Source organism: Cygnus olor, chromosome 9 (genome assembly GCF_009769625.2).
Source record: "Cygnus olor isolate bCygOlo1 chromosome 9, bCygOlo1.pri.v2, whole genome shotgun sequence".
Classification (NCBI taxonomy): domain Eukaryota; kingdom Metazoa; phylum Chordata; class Aves; order Anseriformes; family Anatidae; genus Cygnus; species Cygnus olor.
This window is the reverse complement of record NC_049177.1, coordinates 18864110-18872913: the sequence shown is the minus strand read 5'-3', so window position 1 is coordinate 18872913 and position 8804 is coordinate 18864110.

Sequence of the window (8804 nt, the reverse complement as noted above, 5' to 3'; positions counted from 1 at the left end):
ATGTAGCTGTTTTGTTTCCATGCATGAAAATGCAAGTGAAAACCTCTATTTTATGCAGCTTCCTTTGTCCTTGGAGGTGCTTTTTGTTATTTGTAGCTTCTTCCTGGGGAGTGTCCCACCTGCATTTCCTTATAGCTAACCACATACCCTGAAGCAAAGACAGCTGTCTAAGAAAGGATGGGAATGTTAAGAGATGCCAAATAGCTCCAAGATTTCCAAGATTTTATCTAAATGAGGAAATCCCATAGATTTTTCGAATTGATTTATTTCACCAGAGCAACACCGACAACCTCTTGTACCTTTCTGAAGCTAAATTTCAGCATATTTAAGTATGGCTAAGCTGCTGTAGCCAGTAAACGCGAGTGTGAAGGAACACAGTGTGTATTACCACTAAAGACAGGTTGCATTACAGGCTGGCTAGTGACCCAGATATATACAATAACTGTTTACTCATGTACAATATGCTTGTTTCTAGTAGCTTAGTAACCAATGGAAATCAGAGATCAGAAACTGTCACTTTGAAAGAGCAGAGAGTAATTTAAATCCACCTGAGGCTGGTTCACAGGGACTGTGTGCTTCCGCTCCTTAAGCAACGTAACACCCAGTGCACTAGGCTGAAATGCCACCTTACTGCTCGCGGCAGTGGGAATTAATTTGGTGAGCGGTAATGAGAAGTCACTCTTATATACGTGAGTCTTCAGTGTGCACTTTTTTCTTTCTTTTTTTTTCTTTTTTTTTTTTTTTTTTTAACTTGTGGTTTATTTTGTATCGGTGGACAAAGCCAAGATTTGTTCTGCCTGAGTTTCAAAAGCAGGGCAATAATACCCAGCACAAAGGCATCAGGCCGAGCCAGGAAATTGAAGGGCTGTTCCCAGCTCTGCACCGGTGTGTTCCTGTGTGATCCTGCAGAAGGCAATCAGCATCGGCTACAAGGGAGTGCATTCACCTGGAACAGTGATCCTAACTCCCAAGGAAGACTGGACTGGTACAGGCATTTGAGTTTACAGCATAATTCATTTCACCCTAAAATAGATATCTGAATCATACTTATTTCTCACAGTAATAAATGGGTAATTTAGCATAACTAGTCTAAAGATATTTACAGGGTGTGAGAGTTGTATCAGCTCACACACCATATATGACATTCACAACACATATGATCGGTGTCAGAGCATTGGGCTCATCTGCTGAGCTCACACATTTTGAATCTGACATTTGTACCTGTGGCAGTCTGCATTCAGCAGCACTGTGCGTGGCAAAATTGCTGCAGGTTATTAACAGTATTTATGAATATCTGGGAACTGTTGTTAGGAAACACCTAGCTCTGATCTCAGCACTTCATTCAATAATAAATGGCACAAATGAGGGCGTGGTTAGGCTGCAATGGGGAGGAAAAAGCAGCACTCAAGGGCTCAGGGCAGGGTTCCTTTGTGCTGCTGTTCCTGCCAAAGGCACTGAGTTAGCAAAGCCAGACTCAGACAGGTCTTGGATTTCTCATCCTCAGTTTTTCTAGTTAGCATGGGGACGATTTTACTTACCTATACCAGTGAGTAGCTGGAGTGTTGAATGAAGACTGTAAGGTGTTGTCCAAGGGCAGTTGGTTGCCATACTTAACACGTGTACTGTAATTCACTTATGGCTACAGTTCAGTTCAGCAGCTGAGTGTGGGTTGTTGCTGTTTGGTTTGTGATTTTTTTTTCTTTTTCCTTTTTTCTTTTTTTCTTTTTTTAATATGAAAGAGTGAGCAGCAACTTCTAAAGTAAATGAGCAGCTCCAACTTTAAGCTTCTGGTGTTCTGCAATTGCTGGCAGATTACAGAGATAACACAGGGTAGGAGCATGCATGGAGTGGTTGTTTCAGCCTGCTGAGGCTGTACTGCTGCCCAAAGTGTAACCACAGCCTCACAGCCAGTTCTGGGAAAAAAAAAAAAGAGAGAGAGACTTGTTTTGGGAGTGTAAGTGAGAAATGGAGCTCTGAAAAATCTTTTCATTAGAAGAAAATATCTTTTATGGGTTGAGCTCTTTAAAGGCAACTTGGGAGCTCTAAGCACTTGTTTTCAATTTGCACTCATGGAAATTGGGTGCCTGGGTGTTTAGGGCAGCTTTGATTGACTCCACGATAAACCTAATCCATACACTTAGTCACTTTAACTTGCTCTCCTGTTGCTTTGCATTAGTGAAACACATTGTGGGGAAGAGCCTCCTGAAAATAACACTTTGCAATGACCATCAGTTAACATCAATTTTATTCTTCACATCGTTTAATCTTATCCAAGTCATTTATAAAGGGGGTGCCTGCTATCAGCTGTTTAGCTCAATAATCTTTAGTGCTCTCCTGGTACTGTGTGCCAAGAGGTACTGGGCTGTCAAAGCCAATATATGTCTCATTACACATCCTGAGAAATAGAAAATAATAATGTTGCAGTGGGAAAATTGAAATACAGAGATTAAGTGAAGGCAAATTCTGGGCAATCTTGATACTATTGCTTAAGATTAAGTATTGATAGCAGAGTTGTTGTCCTTCTGAGATACCCCAGACAAGAACAGGACATATTTGTAAGAGGTGTTATAAGACAGTCGATGTTTTAATTGTTTAAAATTTAAGACAGATGGAAGAAAATGGGGAAAAAAGAAGTGTTGAAATGAAGTACAAAGTTTAAGGTAGGTGTCCAAGGTCACACAGGAGTTTTCAAAAGGAAGAGGAACATTGTAGTCTTGATTTCTCACCGCCTGGCCAGTGCTGCAACAGACTTCTGTAATGTTTTTTATTGATGTTATGGAACTGGTTACTTTGTTTTATTGAGACTTAATTGTCAGACACTTAAGAAGGCCCCATTCTTTATCGTTAAAGGCATTAGCCAGTCACTTTTATCTATGCACAGTAGATGGAACTGACCACCAAGTTTGCATAGTTATGCTTTGCACTCATTTTGTGCCATTATAAATGGCTGAAGAAGATTTATGGCAAGAGATAATCACAAATCCGATGTTTACATTATTGAATATAGTTGCATTATGAGAACAACATCCAAACTGATTAGCAAATGAGTGCAATGCGATTGGTATTCTTTTATGAGTGACTGTGATTTAACAATACAGTTCTCAGACTGTTGGTGTCCCCAGTTGTTCTGGAGGAAACTGATTAAAAAAATAGGAACTCTGATTCAAGGCTCAAGTCTGTCCCACAGCATCATCTGCTCTGATTGCATGTCTTGTATCAGTGGAATCCTCCATGGCACAGCTTTTCCCATGAGGAAAGTAAGGAAAGTTTCCACAGTCTCATCATTTCCCATATTTGTAGGGACTTTACCAGTTGTGTGGCACATGAATATTCAGGTCTCTTCCCCAATGTGTCAGAATATGCTATGAATAATTTATGGCTTTAGACTGAAGTCCTTTCAGCTTTGGAAATGTGAGCATCAACACTGACTTCTCTATTTCCTGGTACTGAAACTGGATCTGAAATATTCTTTGTTCTAAATTGCCAGCTTAACTGAGGAGTCCAGAACACCAAAGTATACAAGCATTTGGTGATGTTATAACAGTGAGTGTTAAAGGGAATTTAATTCTGTGTGTAAATTGTTATCTGCAAAACTAGAATCCTTCCTCTGCTTGTTCTCTGCAGCAAAGGGTGGCAAAGCTGCTATTTGTCCAGCATGCAGAAACCTGGCTCTGAAGCACATTGTGCTGCATGTGAAACGCTGCTGCTTTCTAGCTGAAATTCCAGTATTTGGTTCTCTCTGATCATCAGTGAGCTAGACTGGTTTATGACAGCTTTTATTTATTTATTTATTTATTTATTTTAAATGTATTTTTAATTTATTTCTAGAAATGTGTTTCTCTGTTTAATACGTAGAAATTCCTGTCTCAAGACTAGCCAGTACCGATTTTTGAAGAAGGCTTTTAAAGTGTGAGGCATTTGTATGTGTGAAAATAGATTGGTGCCGTTCTTTATGATTGAGCATTAATAGGCAGTTGCAAGACTGGGATTGTAGGTGCTGCTCAGATTAGTCTTGGCCTTGCATGTTGCTCCTAGAGACTGTGTGGGTTGTAGCATGTGATAGTCTTCATTTGATTTTGAATTTTGTGAAGTTTCATTTCAAATGATCTGTGATAGACTCGTTTACAAGGAAGAACAGTTTTTAGGAGAGCAGTAGAAGAATGGCCAATGATTTTATAAGTTTACTTCCCTTATTAATTGTAAAATAATCATTTTTACTATGATTTCCAGTATACATAAATTACCCTACGACTGTGGACCTCTTTCCTTGTGTGGTTAGCCCACCAGCACTTTCAGTTGCAATCTTGGATTTAGCAGCACAATCCTTTATTTTCTGTCCATAGAGAAACCTGCTCTGGGATCACAGTTTTATTCTGAAACTAGCAAACAACAGAAGCATCTTGACATCCTGGTGAATGTTTGTTTTGCTGAAGCCCTGAGCACTGTTGTCAGGTGATTCAAAGGGAGTCTATTTTCATTTTAAAAAGAAGTAAGTTGAATAATTATCAAGTCAGCATGATACTGTTCAAAACACTGGCAGTATGAACACTGTAACCTGAAGACTCAGAACCCACAAGTTAATTGATTAAAATTATAACAGTGATTTATTTAGCTTGATATTGTTGGGCTGTGACTCAGTTTATATGGTTAAGGATTTCTGAACTGGCTCTGCAGTAACTGCGGATCCTACACGGCGCCCGACTCTACGTGGGTCAGTACATGGAAGCAGGGGTCAGTGCAGCGATGGCCAGGCCATCCCATCTGCATGTCATACACAGAAATCAGGCTTAATGAAGCTGTGTGCAATCCCAGAAATGAAGAGAAAAGCTGCACACAGGTGAGGACAAGTGAGGCTGTTTACAGGCAGGCTTTTCCCCTGGGCATGTTACAGAAGCCAGGAGAGACCATGAGGCAGCTGGAGCCCTCAGGAGGATTTCTGTTGGTGTTGCTGGACTTCATCTCCTCAAGCATGGGGCAGCAGCGGCAAGCAGTCCCCAGGCTGCTGGCTGTGGCTCTTGGAGGAGGTGCAGCTCTAGCCGTACGAGGCCAGAGACTGCTGTGGGAACTCAGGGTGGAACCTGATTAAGTTCTCTGGCATCCCTGCCCTTCTCCTCGGTCCCACTGAGCAGCTTATTCATATGGAGAAACCAGGGAGGGCCGAGCAGATGTGCCTCAGCCGCACGGCTTGGCTTGGGCAGGAGAAAGGAGGAAGTCGCAGGGGGAGGGAGATACAAAATCTTGGAGGTTTTGGAATAGTTTTCCCAGCACTGAGAAAGGAGCACAAGGCGTGTGTGCGAAAGCTCTGACACATCTCCAAATGGAGATGTTCGGAGGATCACAGCACTTTCCTTTGGATTTACCCACAGAATCTGGATTGGCTTTCTGTTTTCTGCTACGTGTGTATTCTATTTTTATCTTTCTGCTCTTGGTTTAGGAACTTCTTTCTACTATATCCTCTTCGCTCCCTCTGATTCTCCTCAGGTTCACAGTTTATCTGTTTTGAAGTGCTAAATTAGGACAAAAGTCCTATAGAATAATATATTTTTATGAAACTGCTGCAGGCATGAGGGGCTTGGTGCTCTGCACAAGGAGAAGTAACAAACACTCTGGTGACCAGGGGGAAACCAGTATTTAACCTCTGACATGGTGAAACTGTCCCACTTTGACTTGTGTATTATCCAACCTGAAGCCCTACAAAAATCTAAAGGAAACATGAGATAAATGAGAATTCTCTACTTAGGGGACTTGCTCATTATTGTTTTCAAATTGATCATTAGCTTCCCAGTTGAGATCGCCTGTATTTCATTCTCCGGAATAATATACATCTGACAAAGGAAGAAATTTGATGGCAAATACATTGAGACTTGAGAACAGCTGCCCAGATCATTTTTCTCTATATTGTTACACAAAAATGTCCTGCTGTACAACCTATAGGATCATTCTGAGGCAGATGTTACCTAGCTAACAGAGAGGGGAGAGAAAAATGCAACCTTGCATGCCTAAATATTCACTTCTATTTTGTGCATTAAATGAGGTAATTTGGGTTAAAAACTCTCTGTAAATGAGAGGTCACACCCAATGAGAAAAAGTTTTCCCGTGTGAGGTTTCCTGTAGGCTGGAGATCAGTTTGCCAGTTCTCAGCTGCGTGTTTTTGGGAAGGAGCAGAAGTGCCATCTTTTGCAACACATAACATTTACAGCGACTGCACTTGTCTGCTTCGAGGCTGTGGGAGGTGCGCTGCTGGCAGCGGTAACCAGCAGCAGGGGCTGAAGGCATCCGCGAGAGGCTGGGCAAAGCTGGCGTGTGGCCGTCTGCTTCAAGCCAGCTCCTACCAGCAGGGAAAGGCTCTTCTGCATGGGGCTCAGACCCCAGGAGGCAGCACCTTCCTTTAGGGCCCTTCTCTACTAATGTTCCTGGATGATGCTCAGGTACAGAAGAACTTCTACCCTCAAGATAGCCTTTCTTTCCAGAAGGATACATGCTTCGTAGATATTTTATTAACTGGTATTGAATCTAATGGTCTAGTCTCTGTAGTTGTCAAAGCAAATGCATTTTTAGACAAAGTTGTTTACTTAAATCCGTATAATATTGACTATATCTGAATGAAAATGGCAACATTTCTAAAGGAGTAATCTGTCTGCAGAATTTTAGTTTCAAATTCCAGTATCTTTGATAGAGTGGCATTTTTTCTGAAACAATTATATTAAGTCTTTTAATAGAGACTAAGTGATCTGTGTAGTCTGAACCTCATACACTGCTGCTTGTAACCAACAGTGCTGTCCTTCCCCAAGGATGGATTTTTATACTAAAATTACGCAGGCTATCTAATTTCACTACCTTACTCCAGTTCAACTAGTATAGCTAGATATTTCTAGAAGTCTTTTGCAATGCACCAAAAGTTTCAATGCAATTTACATAATCAATGGAAAATATCGCTCTTCAGAATTCAGGAATTCTGACTTTGTAACAAAGAATGTATTGTTAGCATTTAATGTTTTCAGCAATACTATAAACTAGATTGAAACTGATGCTCTTATTTCACATAAAAAGAATGTTTATTTCCCTTTTGTCTCCTACAGACATATATTTTGTTACAAACTTGTGGATTTGTCCGCAGCCAATGAGTAAAATTTTGCTTATTTTGTTTGTTGATGCAACTGAATGAAGTCATGCCAGGTTCCGCTGGTGTAGCTGAAAGCAGAGCGTATCTGTCAGACTTGTTGGTCCTCTGCAAGCCTCCTTGTACTAGCAGGAAATAAGATCAAAATGGTGCAATGAAGACAAATAAGTCTGTCAGTCAAATTAATGATAGATGCCATCCATGCTTGAGAACCAAATCTAAAGCACTCTGCATTGCTGATGTCTTTAATTATTGTAGTTAGACAGATGGAAAGATCATTGTGCAGGTTTTATTTAAGAGGTTCATGCCATTGTAGCTTTTTCTGCCAAGGGTAATCAGTTGCATTAAGGAATTTGTCAGAAAGAACAAATCTGTCTTATTTATAGTTAGCTAAGTTCTAATTATTTCTCCTAAATGGGCAGTCAGATAATAATGTGTAAACATAAAGCAAGGATAGAACTGCAATTACTACACAGTGGATGGCTTTCCCCAAGCTGTGTAATATTTTCAAGCCTTACCAGGTCCCACAACAAAACCACTCAAACTGGGCGGACCTCAAACCTGTCACAATTTTTAATCAGCCATTTCTCCCTGGTGTACAAAGAAACGGTGAGTTCCTTCTCCGTGCCGGTGACTACAACAAGTACCTTGTATGGGAAATGGATTGAAAATGCACAGATCTGGTACTAACAAACATGAGAACAAAAAATAAATTGTATCATCTTGCTAGGATTCAGATACCAAAGCACAAGCGAAATGTAATTAATATCAGGAAAGACTTTTCTGGTTAAAGGAAGCTGACTAAACCACTTGTGTACTTAGTGTGCCAAGCTCTTAATGCAGTTTTGTCAAAAATACTACATTAGAAGATTGCAGAAAGCTGCACACTTTTGAAAAAGTGACCTCAGTTGTAATACTGGATTTCTGCTAAAGCCTGGCCTCAGAGGATTGCACCTGTGGCAGCCCATGCTGCAGTCACCTAGACGAGGGTGCACCATCTGTCTTTTCTGGATTTCACATGAATGGAGTGAAAAGTGTCTGTCACTAATCTTTAGCAGTGAGTTTTAGTAGTAGGAGATTAAATTAAAAGCAGGAGCAGCTCCAAGGTCGTGCGGCGACCAGAGGGCAGGAGGAAGAGGATGGGAGGCTGCTCGTTGCAGGAGGGGTGGGAGAGCCGCCGGTAGTGTGCTTCCGGCAGCCTCTCAGTAGCGATGTGCTTACACATGGAGCCCAGAAGCTGCTTTTAGTTAGTGTTCCCCAGCTTTCAAGCACTTCACTGCTGTCCTCATCAGAAGCAAAACAGATTTTAAATGCCTTTCTGGTGCAGTGCAGTTTCCGTTATGAAGGTTCTTGAAAGTAACCTTCTTGTCGTTCTTGGAACTAAGAAAAAGTGTTGGTTGTGTGCATTTAAATTCATGTCAGAAGAGGTGGAAAGGATGCAGATAGTAAAACCTTATTAATATCAGTACAATCATTTATACTGTAATAATGACATAAATAAACCTCTTCAGAGGATTTAGGGCAGTTATCCGGAAGAACATTTCTGTCATCTACCTTTGATGAGAGCTTCAAGGCAAATAATAAATGAGCGGATGAAACTTCCTGGAGAAAGTCATGTTTTCAAACATGTCGAAATAACATCTTCAATTCCTGATAGCAGTGTGCTAAAAGCAAAGGCAGTTCA